The following is a 15,190-nucleotide window of genomic DNA, read 5'->3' as shown; positions in this document are numbered from 1 at the left end:
CTTTCCATAGCATTAGCACAAGAGCAAGTAGAATGAAAACAGTTAACTCAGTCATAACACATTTTAATCTGATTGCATAGACTACTAATCGTTGGATAAATGTTCACTTAAACAACCTAGGTTGGAATTGGCCAGCCTGAGTTAACGTTAGCATCCGTTTATTACTTACACTGGAATGGCTAATTTGGCATTGGCCTTACTTTCACTGGCTTTAATCACTACAATCCCTCATTTTGCAGCGTTAGTCACAGGCTCTGCGCTTCAGTAACAAGTAGCAAATTGCCCAAGCAAACTGGTTATTAAGATTGTGCCTAACTAATATCATCTGACATTTTTGACATGCTTTCCTCTCTGCTTCAGATTTAATGCACCTGAGATGCATTTTTAAGCAATGCATTAATAGATTTGCTAAAGTTAGAGCAAAGAGGAAAACTGGGACTTTTGAGGTAAAGGCATATTTTTAGGCTAACTTAAGGTAGCACTTAATTTGTCCTTTTGTCACACAATGTCACTACTTAATCTCAGGTCTGCTGCATTTGTTGAGCTGTATGTGAAAATGCTTTAATTTCCAGAACAATTGGAACTCATTGTCACTTTAATCACAGCCAACTTTTACATTTTTTAAATAATGTATGTATTTCCTAAAAGTAGCTTTACTGATAACATTATATTATGTTGTCCAGTATAGTTCATTAAAAAGGATAGTCATTCTATTCAACTACATGCTAACCTGGCAAAGATCCTATCATGATCTGCTTGCTTTTCTCTAGTCAGAGAGAACACAACGTAGCTCTTTCAAGTACAAACCCGTTTCCATCTGTTTCAGATGACGTTACATTGTTTCATAGTTTGCCATTGTGAGATTTGAACTCTTGATCTTGGGGTTACAAACCCAGTACCATAACCACTTGGCTATTCCCCTCTCTTGGCATAAAGCGCCTCAATCACTTCCCTTATGCAGCAACAGATAACAAACTGGAGGGTGGTATACAAGTTGCCTGTTCCAACTTGGAAATATCCCAGCATGAGGAAATTCATGACCATGGCTGCTTCACAGCCACTGGCAGTGCCACCCTTACCCTGTTCTGAAGTCTGCCCGCAAAAGGTGAGCACCTCCTTTGTAAATCGCAGACAAGGTACACATGGCTCACAGCTTGGGTGGAGGTAGGAAAAGTTCTGCCAGGTGCCCCTAGTTCAATACTGCCTCCTGCTGAGACACCTTCTCTTCCTCATTCTCTACATTCTGCGGGCAACTTATCCTCCTCCCCACTGCCTCTGCTCAATTTTTTCTTTATTCTTTCATGGGATGTGGTTGTTGCTGACAAGGTCAGGATTTATTGCCCACCCATAATTGCTCTTGAGAAAGTGGTTGTGTGAAGTCTTGAACCACTGCAGTCCGTAAGGAGTAGGTATATCCACTTGGGAGGGAATTCCAGGATTATGGCCTAGTGACGGTGAAGGAACAGCAATATAGTTCCAAGTCAGGATGATATATGGCTTGATGGAGAACTTGCAGGTGGTTTCCATGCATCTTCTGCCCTTGTCCTTCTAGGTGGTAGAAGTTGCAGTTTTGGAGGGTGCTTTTGAAGGAATTTTGTCAAGTTGCTGCAATATACCTTGTGGGTGGTACACACTGCTGCCAGGGAAGGTCATTCATGATTTGGTCTAGTCGATCTAGAGACATTTGAGTCTAGTACACTGTCCTGAGGATCTTCTTCAGCAATGTCCTGGGGTTGAGATGATTGGCCTCCAACACAGCCACCTTCCTTAGTGTTACATGTAACTTCACCCAGTGAAGAGTTTCCTACTGATTCCCATTGACTTCAATTTTACTAGTTCAAATGGAACCTTGATGTCAAGGGCAGTCACTCTTATTTCAATCCTGTAGTTTAGCTCTTCTGTCCATATTTGGACCAAGACTGTAATGAGATCTGGAGCTGAATGAGGTCCTGGCAGAACCCAAACTGAGTATCAGTGAGCAGATTATTGGTGAGTAAGTGCCACTTGATAGCACTGTTGACAATCTCTTCCATCATTTGCTGATGATTGAGAGTAGACTAATGGGGCAGTAGATGGCCAGATTGGATTTGCCCTGCTTCTTATGGACAGGACATCATTTTTGTCGGTTTCCCTTTCTTATTGAAAATAACCTTCTTTTGAGTGTGTACAGTCATCTATTATATGCTTTAATGTGGTTGTAGAGCCCGATTGCAGACCTGCATAGCGTTCCACAGTGCGGGCAAGGATGCATTGTCTGATTTAATTGGGACTCCTCGGTCTTTCCAGTTTGCCTTTTGTCCTTTACTGCCTGAATTTTTTGCTGTTCGAAAGAAATAATGCCCCTCCTTGAGATTGCCTCCCAAGTGATTCTTTCTTGTGCATTTTTCTCCCAGCTGTGAGCATGTCACGTTTCCTGAGGTTCACCTTCAAGGAATCCTTGTATCTTAACCTCAGCCCACCCCACAGCCGGTGTCCAAGTTTAAGTTGCAAATACATGACTGCTTTAGGGATTTTATTGTTAGTCATACCTATTAATGTCTACTCCAGCTAAGTTGGGCTTTAATGATGAGTGCTTCATTCCAGGCATATATGCTCTTTATAGTGCCTCAGTGTTGGGCACTTTGTCCTCCCATTTGATGCCCATGGTGTTCTGAATGCATCTCATGTGGACCCTGTCCAACTGTTTAATATGTCTTGAGTAAGTAGTCCATGACTCAAAGGCATATTGGAGGATAAGTATTGCCAGAGCTTTGTACACAGCAAGTTTTGTTGTAGGTTTGATTCTTTATTTCCTCCACAATCTCTCGTGTAAACAGGCAAATGCTGAACTTGTTCTGGCTATTCTACTTGCCACCTGACTATCAGTGCAAACATTTCTGGAGATTGTTCTGCTGAGGTAAGTGAAGTTATCTACAGCCTTCATGGTGCGTCATTGCTAGTTATAGTAGGTGGGGTATAGTCAGAATTTGGTGGTGGTTGAAGTATCTCTGACTTCCTTAAACTGACGATTAGCTCATAATCATCAGCTGCTTCTGAAAAATAGTCCATGATCCTTTGTAGACCATGCTCATAGTGTGAGGGCACAGTCATCAGCGAACTGCAATTCCTGTATCATCATCTCTGATACCTTAGTTGAGGATTTCAGTTGTCTCAGGTTGAAGAGATTGCCATCTGTTCTGAATTGGATGTATATGCTATCGACATTTCTATCAAATGCCCCAGAAAGCAAGGTAGCAAAGAATATATGGAAAAGCACAAGGTCCATGATACACGCCTGCTTCACACCGCTTGTTACGTCAAAGGGGTCACTGTATTCATCACAGTCAGCGACTCTGGCCATCATCCTTCTTGAAACTGCAGTATCAGCTCTATCAGTTTGGCTAAGACTTTCCACAGAGTCTTTCTATTTACTGTGTCAACGGCCTTTGTCAGATCAACAAAGACACAGTAGAGTCCCAGCTGTTGTTCATGGCTTTTGCTGAAGGGTGAAGATCATGTCGCAAGTGCCCCTGCCTTTCCTGAACTCACATTGACTTTCTAGCAGTTTACACATTCTGCTATGTGGCTTACCACTCTGTTGAGTGGACTTTTTGCTAGAATCTATCACAAGAATCTGTGATTGGCACACAAAGGTTCTTGTATTTTTTCCTTGTACAAGTGAACAATCATGGTACTCTTCGACTCCTGAGAAATGGTTTGCCGATCCCACATTCTGTGATATAATTGTGTGAGTTTGCTGGCTAGCTGGGGTCCCCCCAATTTGTAAATTTCTCCTGGGATCCTGGCTGAGCCTGGAGCATTTCTTGAGGATATGGGATCTGATGACTTTTGTGGTAAAGTGAGGTACTCTGTCCCTTTAAGAGAATGCAATCATGTGACAGCACTGATGAATCACAGTGCAGCACGGGAAACTGGGGACTGTAAGTCTAGTTCTGGAGGTTTCTGAGTGAGCAAATATGATCTGGTGCTCTGCCCTATGTCTCAATAAACCATCACTGTTTGTTCCTACATTGGTCTCTCCCCATTATTGATTGCAAGCAACAATTGAGGAGAACATAGGAAGGCGTGCAGTTAGGATTCGGTTGGCCAACAAACTCATTTGCCCTAGACATAAAAGTTGCGACAAGAATAAAAACATTGCAAGGCGCCTGAGAGTGATTCCATAAGACAGGTGAGCAAAGCATTGGAAAGAGCATCTGCACTTGTAAAATAGGTGACAGCCAGCAATAGGAGCAGAAAGCAGTGGTGGTAAGCCACATAGCAGAATGTGTAAACTGCTAGAAAGTCAATGTGGGTTCAGGAAAGGCAGGGGCATTGCGACATGATCTTCACCCTTCAGCAAATACAAGAGAAATGCCATGAACAACAGATGGGACTCCACTGTTTAAAAGCAGTTTAAAATTTTTTAAAACCCTGAAGAATCACGATCACGGGGCTCCAGCCAAACTCGAAAAGAGCACAAAACACAGCTGAGAAAAGCTGACAGCTGCAGAGACGGAGTTAAAAAAAAAATACTGTGACTGCTCTTAAAGCGGCAATGCATTTAAGCTGGTAAATATATGAAAAATGGCTATGGACAAAAAATAATAAGAGACTCCAGAGAGAGGGCAACCTAGATTCGTCATCATCTGGAAAGCCTATTGGAAGTGCAGTCCCTTTGCAGTCGTTCACAATGCCACAGTTTGGGCATGTCGATCCATTCGACCCCATTGCAAATGACTGGTCTCAGTATATCGAGTGCCTAGCGTTCTTTTTTACTGCTAATGACATCATGGGGGAGGAGAAGAATGGGGTGATTCTTTTGTTCTCATGCAGGAGCAAAACGTACAGGCTGATCCACAACCTTACATCACCTAGCGCCCCAGACTTGAAGACTTTTGCCGAGTTAATAAAAATTGTACAGAACCACCTGAGACCAAAGCCCTCAGTTACGATGCAGCGCTTCAAATTCAATTCAAGAATTCAAGGGACAGGCTTCCGGAGGAGACAATAACTGACGATGTGGCCATTATAGAGGCATTAACTGAGCGTTGTGAATTCAGAACATCCATTAGTGTTATGTTGAGAGACCGGCTGATATGCCGGATTGGAGATGATACATTCCAAAGGTGTTTACGAGCCAAACCTAGTCTAGACTTCAACAAGGCATTAGAATTAGCTACCGCCATGGAGAGTGCTGTTAGAAATTCCAAAGTAATAAAAGATACACAAAATGGCGCCATCCATCTGGTCAAGTGGGACAATCCGGCAACAAAAGAAACAAAAACTTTGGACTCCGCGGAAAAGCGGAAGTGCTATCTAGCTCCAGACCATTGAAAAACAACGGTGCTACAATGAAAACCCACAAAATGAATGAGAGAAATACACCCAGGCCTCCAGTGAGCGAATGACAACTCAAACAAGTCGAGTGCTTTTACTGCCAATGCTATGGCCACATAAGGCGGCACTGCAGAGAAAGGCTAAAACAACACTATAAAGGCAGAAGGGAAAATCGTGAAATATGCCTCATGGAAGAGCCAGAAGAAATAGAATCAGACAGCCATTCGTTATATAAACTCAAAGTGGGTAGAACCGAGCGGATCCAAGTAGTCATTACAATTAACGGACAACCCATTAAGGCAGAAGTTGATACAGGAGCATCGATGCCCATCACTGGAGGGCATACATTTAGTTATCTGAGTAAAGTAATCCATCCTATGAAGTTAGAAGTTTCGGACACAAAGCTGAGGAAATACACAGGCGAAGAAATAAATGTGAAAGGGGTATGTCAAGTCAAGATGCAGGATAAGGAACAGTCTGCAAAATTACCCCCATTTGTAATGTCAGGCAGGGGCCAAGTCTCCCTGGAAGGAACTGGCTGGGAGAGATATATCTTGGGGGCCTTCTAAGCTCCCAATTCAAAACCAGAAATGTTTCTGCAAGAAAAATGAGTACGCTGAGACCCAGTGGGAGAAGCCCATAGAAATGTACTCCGGGACAGGGTTCAAGCTGAAGTTAGCATCCTTTGAAAGGAAATGGAAAATCTATTAAAGGATTTTTGTGTGCTACAACATTTAATCAGCTACCAATTTGTGCCACAAAAAAAGATATGAAGAAGAAAAGGAAGAGTTAAACCTACCTCTGAGTTAAGGAACAAATTAGCTGAGAAAGAGCAATGATATGAGATTCTTCAGGAAACTATTAATGAGAATAGGAAAGAATTGGAAGAGCTGAAGCAGCAGCTGCGTAAAAGCCCTGAAGTTTTAAAGCTAGAAGGCCCTGAATTCTCAGAAGAGCTGTCGGATAACCCAACAACTAAACTTATTCACGTTCAGCTCACGCCTGAGTCTAGTCCAGCCAACATTGAAATTAAAGAGAAGACAGAGATACGGGTCAGTGCTACCAAGAAAAGAACATGCAGGAAGAAAGAAAGAAATTATTGACAGTCCTCGGAAAGAAAAACAATAAGAATCTTTTTTTCCCTTTTTCCTCTTTCTCCTCACACGTCATGCAGCTCATCGCTGTATTGCTTTTTGCTTGGTGTCCTTTATCTGTTTCTTGGAGGGGAGGGGCAGCAGGAGTGAATGTGACTGCACCCAGAAGATGGTGAAAATCATCCACTGAGGGACATGGTGGGCAACTGCCCCTGAAAAGGAGGAGGTCTCGGGAACACCAGCCAAGGTTATTGGGCTACGATGCTCAACCCATCAAAGAAAGCCTCCTGAGAGACTTGACCTGTAAATAGTTATTGTGTAAGTAATTAATGTGTTTTAAGTTTGTTAGCTGTACTTTTAAGTAAAGGGAGAGGGATGTGGTAAAGTGAGGTACCCTGCCCCTTTAAGAGAATACAAGCGTACTGTTCGTGTGACAGCACTGATGAATCGCAGTACAGCATGGGCAACTGGAAACAATCTACTTCTGGAGGTTTCTGAGTGAGCATGTATGATCTGGTGCTCTGCTCTATGTCTCAATAAACCATCACTGTTTATTCTTACATCAGTCTCTCCCCATTATTGATTGCTAGCAGCAATTGAGGGGAACATAGAAAGGCATGCAGTTAGAGTTCAGTTGGCCAACGAATTCATTTACCCAAGACATAAAAGCTTTGTCAACCTCCACAACAGAGGGTTTGCTGTCCAGGTTTTCACATTTGACCCAGTCTGGAAGCTTGTCTACAGCTGCCCCATTTACAGTGAATGGGCAGTTAAACACGCACTTAAAGTACTCAGCCCAGCACTCTTTGCTGCCTGTCATGTCCACCAGGACCGATTCCCCTTCAGCAGTGGAATAGTGAGTAGCCACTTGAGGGAGGACCATACCAGTCTTCAGGACTTCATAGAAATTCTTCATGTCATACTGATCAACGTAGGCTTGAAGCTTTCTGGGTTTTTTGCCCTATCCTGCGTCTTCTATTCTACAACATTTGTTTTGTTCTCCCAGGGTGGTTTCTTAACAACATATGGATCTTCATTTCCAGCCATGCGTCTTATGCTGCATTTGTCTCCTGTAACAGTTCCTTAATTTGATCGTCATTTTCATCAAACCAATCTCAGATTCTTTTCTATGTTTCCGCAATATCATTGGCAGCTTTCAGGACTGTTGATTTGAAGGTTGATCGCACCGCTTCAAAATCATCACTTGAGTTTCCTTCGGAGGACAGCTGTTCCTCGGGTCTGAAACTGAATTGTTAGCAGCGCTCTGCAGATGCCTCTTTCTGCACATCTAGCTTTCCTGGGGGTCGAACGCATGCTGGTCTTCTATTCAGTAAGATTGTATATTTCATCTTACAGCATAGCATCCTGTTGTCTGTCAAGCACCCTGCTCCTCTCATAGCCCTACCGATCATAACATCTTTTATGTTGCCCGGCTGGGTGATGATAAAGTCGGTCTGATGCCAGATCTTGGGTGCATCCAAGTGTTTCTGTACTTTGCCTTCTGTCTAAAGCTGGTGTTGGTGAGTGACATATTCCAGCAAGCGCTAAGACTCAGGAGAAGCAACCATTGCTGCTGAATCTCCCCACACCTTGATTCCACACCATCCCAAGCCTGATTGCCAGCTCTTACCCTTGCATTGAAGTTCCCCATCACTATGAGCTTGTCCTCCTGTGGAGTATTTGCAATATCTCTGCCCAAATCATCATAGAATTTGTCCTTGATATCCCCAGAACCAGCCATTGTTGGAACATATGCGCAGATGATTCTTCCTTACTTATTGTTCACAAAAAGTAGGCGTAAAGTCACGATGTGATCATTATTGCTCTTAGGGAGAGTATTCCATTTTTTTTGCAGTGACAGACTTGATAGCAAAGCTGACACCTGCCTCTCACCTCTCACTCTTTCTCTCACCTATCCAGAAGAAGTGGATTCTGCTGATGGTTCTGTTACCTGGCCCTCCTCAGCTAGGTGGGTTTTGCTTAAAGCAGCAAAGCCAATATTGTATTGCAATAGCTCCATGTCAACCAGAGTAGATTTGCACTGGGGTCTGGAATTGTTGTCTTTATCAATTTTTGCAGAATTCGCGCATTCCAAGAAGTGAAGTAGATTTCCTGTTTCTTCTTCTTTTTGTCTCACTCACAATATACATTAACGGAGTGCATTTTAAGATATAATGGGGTGTGTGTATGAAGGAGTCAGTAAGGTGTGCACACAAGAAACACCCCTGCGTGAGTTGATTATGGATTGTGCTTAGCCAGCCCCACACTCTCGGTCTTACACATCTGTTCCTGGTGGTTTGGCAAGTCAAGACGATTGGACGTATGGATCAACTGCAGTGGATGATTTGCAACACCTTCTGCACCCATGTGGATGAACATTACAGATGTCCTGCGATGCCTTCAGTACAGTAAGGGAACATCATTTCCTCTGCTTATCCGTCAAGGCAGCTTTATGAGAAGGTGCGGTTGGAAATAGGCATTCTCTCTCACATGTGGACACCAGCCCACATGCTAACCTCACCTGATTTGGCCTGCAAACAGACACAGTTACTGCGGTGTGGTTGCTGATGGAAAAAGCAGCTACATGGAGCCACAGGTGAGAGCTTGGTGCATATCGAGGACCAGGTGCAGTGTTAGCCATCTAGTGAGTAGGACGTAGCTAACTCCTGAAGAAGGGGCTAACTCTGACACACACCACAGACAAAACCTGGTCAGGACATAGTGGGGCAATTTCCACTGTGTCTGGTAGATGCCAGTGTTGTAGTTCCACTGGAACAGCTTGATGAGGGGCTGTTGTCCCTGTGTCTTTTATTGGTTCATAGGATGTTATTATTGCCCATCCCTAATTGTCCTTGTGCAGAAGGTATTTTAAGAGTCAATCACATTGCTATGAGCCTGGAGTCACATGTAGACCAGCAGATTTCCTCTCCATTACTGAACCAGATGGATTTTTTATGACTATCAGCAATAGTTTTGTGGTGATCATCTGGATTAATTCTGGATTTTTATCAAATTCAAATTTCACTATCTGCCATGATGGGATTCGAACCCAGGTCCCCAGAGCATTACCCTAGGTCTCTGGAATATTAGTCCAGTGAGAATGCCGCAATGCCACCGCCTGCCCCCAACCCATCCCCTGCCTGTTGTAATATGCCTTTAAGGGATAGCAGCACGCCTTCACTAAAAGGGAAGGGTTTCATGTGATCTAGTCTCAGTTTCACTTTGGCCTGTGAGCAGAACACAGCACACATAGCTCTGCTGCTGATGCCTTCAAGCTGTATATGTATATATGTTCTCATGTGCCTGGTTTAAATAAATGATTCCACCATATAGTTTACCCAATCCTTTATCAGTGATTGGTGCTTTTATGTCATTATAAAAACATGACAGTGGTGTGGCTAGTTTTGGAGCACAAGTGTTCAGGACTACAGCCGGGATGTTATCAGGGCACATAGCCTAATACCAGTACGTTTGGCCATTTCTGCACATGGGGTTAATCTAATTGGCTGAAGACTAGGATCTGTGATGCTGGGGAACTCAGGGGCCAAAATGGGTCAACCACCCGGCACTTGTGGCTGAAGATGATTTGCAGAGGAGATGTTGTCTGGACTGGAGAGTTTTAGTTATGAGGAGAGATTGGATAGACTGGATTTTCCTTGGAGCATAGGAGATTGAGGGGGAACATAATTGAGGTGTATAAAATTATGAGGGGCATAGGTAGGGTAGACAGGAAGGAACTTTTCTCCTTGGTGGAGGGATCAATAACAATGGGGGCATAGATTTAAGATAAGGGGCAGGAGGTTTAGAGGGGATGTGAGGAAGAATTTTTTCACCCAGAGGGTGGTGGGAATCTGGAACTCACTGCCTGAAAGGGTGGTAGAGGCAGAAACCCTCACAACATTTAAGAAATATTTGGATGTGCACTTGCAATGCCATGGCATACACGGCTATGGGTCTAGTGCTAGAAAATGGGATTAGAATAGTTAGGTACTTGTTTGACCAGCACAGACTTGATGGGCCGAAAGGCCTTTTCTCTGCTGTAGGCCTCTATGGGTCTATGACTCTGTGACTCTATGGTTGCAAAGGCTTCAGCCTTCTCCCTGAGAGCAGGTTACCTGAACAGAACCCTTGAAATCAGAAGACCCTCTAAGAACCTTTCCATGTACAACGCCCAGCCCCTTCAACATCACCAACTTTAAACAACTCTGAAAACCATAAAACAATTCTGCACAATCAAATAGAGACAATTGAATCAGCAACTACAAAAACAACTTGTATTTTTACCATAATAAATTGCCCCAAAACTTCATACGAGCATTATAAAGCAGAATATGTCACTGATCCACATAAGGCAAATATTAGGGCAGGTGGCCAAAAGCTTAGGCCTGAAGTTTACCCTTGGGATGCACCTGAAGTCAGCGCAGCTGGAAGCGGATGTAAAACCAACTCCCGGCCGAGTTTGCGTCGTGAATGCGATCTTACGCTGGGTGGCCAGTTAAGCCCGCCTGCTGTGAAACGCGGCCACCAGATGTGTTTTCCATGCGCAGGAGCGGGAAAGCATAGGGCGCCAGGTCAAATGGGGACCAGGCAGGCTGTTCAAAAATGGAAGAATCAACTCGCTGAAGGCTGCCAGGAGTTGTGGGGAGGCTGAGGGAGCAGCCTGGAAGCTGCTCAAGAAGTGTCCTGGTGTGCAGTCATGGCCTCAGCACCCGGTGGTCATGGAAGTGGGGAGGCAAATCAGGTTGGCACTCTGCCCCCTGTTTCTAAGAGGAGTGCCTGGGTTGAGGAGGTCAGTGCCAGACAGCATATCTTAATGCCCAGAAGAAGGCATTAAGAGTGTGTATGCCAACTGACGCTGAAACCTGCCCTGCAAAGGCTGGGATGTCAGTACGGCTGGCCTCAGTGCATTACAGGGTGAGATGTGCCATAGTGACACGGCCTGCCTAATCCCCGGGTGGGAACCAGCAAAGGGCCTTCAGGGAGACGGAGCAATAATAAAGCTATTTTTCCCTGTCAGAAGAAAAGGAGTTATAATGCCGCTGGGCGCTGCAGAACAGGTGGAGGAGGGCCAAATCTGTGCATCCTCACTAAGCACGAGAGCGATGCACTGGAGCTGGAATGCCATCGGCCAGCTCGCTCCTCCAGTTGCAGTGAGGTGGGGGTCTCGGACAAAGGTAAAAGTGCAGGTGACAGATGCGTGTGCGGTGCCTGCTGGAAACATATCGGGCTCCTCTCATCAGAAACTGAACTGTCGTAGCCAGAGACTTACTGATGCTCTAATGCAGCAGGTCTCCATTGTCTCCTAAGCCTGCCTAGCGTGCATAGTGACTTTGATAATTGAATGTACTGATCTTTTGCCTTCCTCCCACAGATGCACCATCCAGAGAAGCCGCCAGTGACCTTGAGGACCCCCTATTGAGCTCTGAGGAAAACAGCTCACCCACACCAATGTCACACTGTCCCTCTGAACCAGGCACCAGTGCAGATACTCACACGTCGGTGGGCATTAGGAATTCAGCAATTCAGCTCTGTGGGCAGTGAGGGCACATCATATTCACATAAGGAGCTGGCAGAGGCAGAGAGGCCTCAGAGAGCTGACAGTGGGAGCACAGGTAGCGACCAGTACCATGTTTTGTCCGAGGCAGATGATGAGCCTCTGGAGTTGTCTATCAGGCAGCAGGTGCTGGATGTCCAGCAGGATGAGTGTGGAGATCTGGCAGAGATCCATGAGGGTCTGTGTACCATGGTCTCCATCATGGAGGAGTCCTTGAGGAGCATGAGTTCTGCGTTGACCCTTAACATCCAACGAACAGACTCCTTCATGGAGAGAATGGCGACTCTCATGGAGAGACAGCTTCAGGAACAGACTCAGGGGTTCCCGGTGTTGCACTCAGACCTGCAAACCCTCACTGACAGCGTAAGAGATGGATGAGGCACCTAGTCTCCCTGCTAGGTCCCTATCCATCAATGGTAGCAGGGAGATGCAAACGCACCTCACGGTGGCAGACGAGCCACCTGTCGTCTCTATGGGCTTCTCTCAGGGCACTCTGGACGAAGGCACCAGCTCCTCCGCCCCTCTATCAGTGGTGGCTGCATCTGATGATGATATGATGACTGAGGAGTGCCCAGCTATAGGCAGAGCCTGCTCAGGCTCCGGCAGCCAGAGGACGACCACCAAGGTCATCAGGGCCACCAGGACAGCAGAGTCAGCAGCTGCCATTGTCAGCGAGGGAGGGCACCAAGACGCAGCACCCACAAATGTAAGTTGAAGGCACCTTGAGCACAGTAGGGGCATTAATTATTTTGACTCTTGTGTTAAGGGTGGACACTCGGTTTCTCCTTTGTTTGTTAATGTGAAGTAACATAAACATTTATTTGATTTAAATGGGCTGAGTTGGCTGGATGGTCTGAATAGGTGCCAGATGCAGCACAGGCTTATAAAAGCATGGCGTTGTTTGGTGCTGGCGTACTGGGTTGGGTTTTCATTTATTGATTGTTAGCAAAGGAGACAGTGCCATTGGCTTGACGAGGCATCGATGCCTTGGATGCCTAGCAGAAGGTTCACTGGATCAAAGCATCCCTGGTGTCCCTGCCTCCATGAGGGTTCCTGGCCTCAGCCTCGAGGTCCTTGCCCTGCCCCTCCCCAGGTTCTTCCTCTGAGCTAACACTTGAGTCATCCTCCCTGGCCTGTGGAGCTGCCTCGCTTTCCTCAGCCTCCAGTGGGTCCCCCTTGACAGAGCCAGGTTGTGCAGAATGCAGCATGTGACAACTATGGGGGAGACACGCTCTGGAGGATACTGCAATGCTCCCCCTGACTGGTCCAGGCATCTGAAGCGCATCTTCAGCAGCCCGATCATCCTCCCCACCACTGACCTTATGGAGGCATGACTCCTGTTGTATCTCTCCTCGGCATCAGTTCTTGGGTGACGGAGTGGGGTCATCAGCCACCTCTTCAAGGGATAGCACTTGTTACCCAGGAGCCATCCATCCACTTGTGCCGGAGCCATGAGCAGCCTTGGTACCTGTGAGTGCCGCAAGATGTAAGCATCGTGTGAGCTCCCAGGGTAACGGGCATAAACTTGGAGAATCTGTGTCCTGGGGTCACAGGTGATCTTAACATTTATTGAGTGGAACCCCTTTCTGTTGACGAAAGCTCCAGACTCAACTGCTGGTGCCTTGATGGCCACATGAGTGTAACGTATTACACCCTGAACACGAGGGAACCCAGCCATCGCAGCAAAGCCTCACGCTCTCTCTGGCTGGCTCACCTCATCGGTCTGGAAATGGATGAATGTGCGAACATGTCTAAAGATATCATCTGAAAAAAACCAGAGGCATAGAAGTTGAGAGCCACTGTGACCTTCAAAGCCAATGGCATGGGGTGTCCATCCACGCAGTTGGAGGCGATTTCCAGACCTATCATGTGACATATTGCTGTCACCCTGTCCCTGGAGAGGTGGAGCCACCTGTGGCACTGGACCTTGGACATCTGGAGGTAGTTAGAGCGCTGCCTGAACACCCTAGTGACTGGGTAGTGGCTTCTTTAGCAGGCCCTCCTGCCCTGGCCTCCATGCTGGGCCTACACCAACTGAGCCCCTGCCTCTCCTCTTAAAGGTCTGTCCCTGGGGGATGCTACCTGTGCTCACTTGGTCTCCTTTCTGTCCTGTCCCTCTCTTCCTCTTTAGAGGAGGTTCTACTGGCGGAATACACTATCCCCATTAGATGGGATGCAGAGGGGCAGTGCCTCTAAAATGAAGGAGCGCCATGCTGCAATACTCAGGGGAACCTTCCAGGGCAAATGAAGATCCGAGATGCTGAAAGGCAGGCTTGACAATCAAACGAGAAAGCAAGAAACTCTGTGACAACTCTGTAATCACACACAAAAGGACCGACAATGACAGAGAAAGTGCTGCTGCTTTTTATTCTGCCCATGTGACGAGCTAAAAATCACACAGAAAATCACGGTCAATAATCTTCGGTGGGCGCTGCTCCGACTTCCGCACATGCCCGCCGACCTCAGTGTTGCACACATGCACAGTAACGTCAGGACGCACGCCCGGCGCCTTTTTGTACAATTTTACCTGTGTTCGGGTGGGCACATGCCCGACCTCAGAACGCAAAATCCAGGCCTTAGCCAAAGAGTTAGTTTCTAAGGACCACCTTAAAGAGAAAAGAGTAAGCGAGGTGGAGGGATTTAAGGAGAGGAATCCAGGGCTTCGGGCCTCGTCAGCTGAAGGCACAGCCACCAGTGGTGGAGCAATTAAGATCAGTGATGCAAAGATAACCACACTGTATTGTGTATTATTGCCCGGGTGGTAAATGTGGCTGGTTGCTCTGTAATTATGGCCAAATAGCTTTATCAGCCACAGGCCATACAAACTCACTGTGGGATCTCTAATTCAATCTTAAATCTGGTGGCAGAGGGCAATGTCTAGGCCAAGGATGCCTGTAAAGCCAACCTCACACAGAATGTCTGATCACACACTGTGCTTATTGGTGAAACTTGCAAGGGTTTAAGTCTTGTCTATTTGATCGGTAACGGAGAATGTTGTAACATCTCATCTTTATGGGTGAAACTTAATAGGTTGGTGAGAGCATTTATTTGCTATAAAACAGCAGCCCACTCAGTTGGTGAAAAATTCTGTTTATTCTTTACTTTGAAAACATGAGTCACTGTTCAGTGGGTAAAGAGTGAGCACACAGACAGAACCTGTGCACACAGCATGTATGTTTAAATGCTGCCCACAGTCCAACAGGCCACAGCAGCATCATGTGGG

The sequence above is a fragment of the Carcharodon carcharias genome, chromosome 7 (genome assembly GCF_017639515.1).
Source record: "Carcharodon carcharias isolate sCarCar2 chromosome 7, sCarCar2.pri, whole genome shotgun sequence".
NCBI lineage: Eukaryota > Metazoa > Chordata > Chondrichthyes > Lamniformes > Lamnidae > Carcharodon > Carcharodon carcharias.
Note: the sequence above shows the minus strand (reverse complement) of the source record.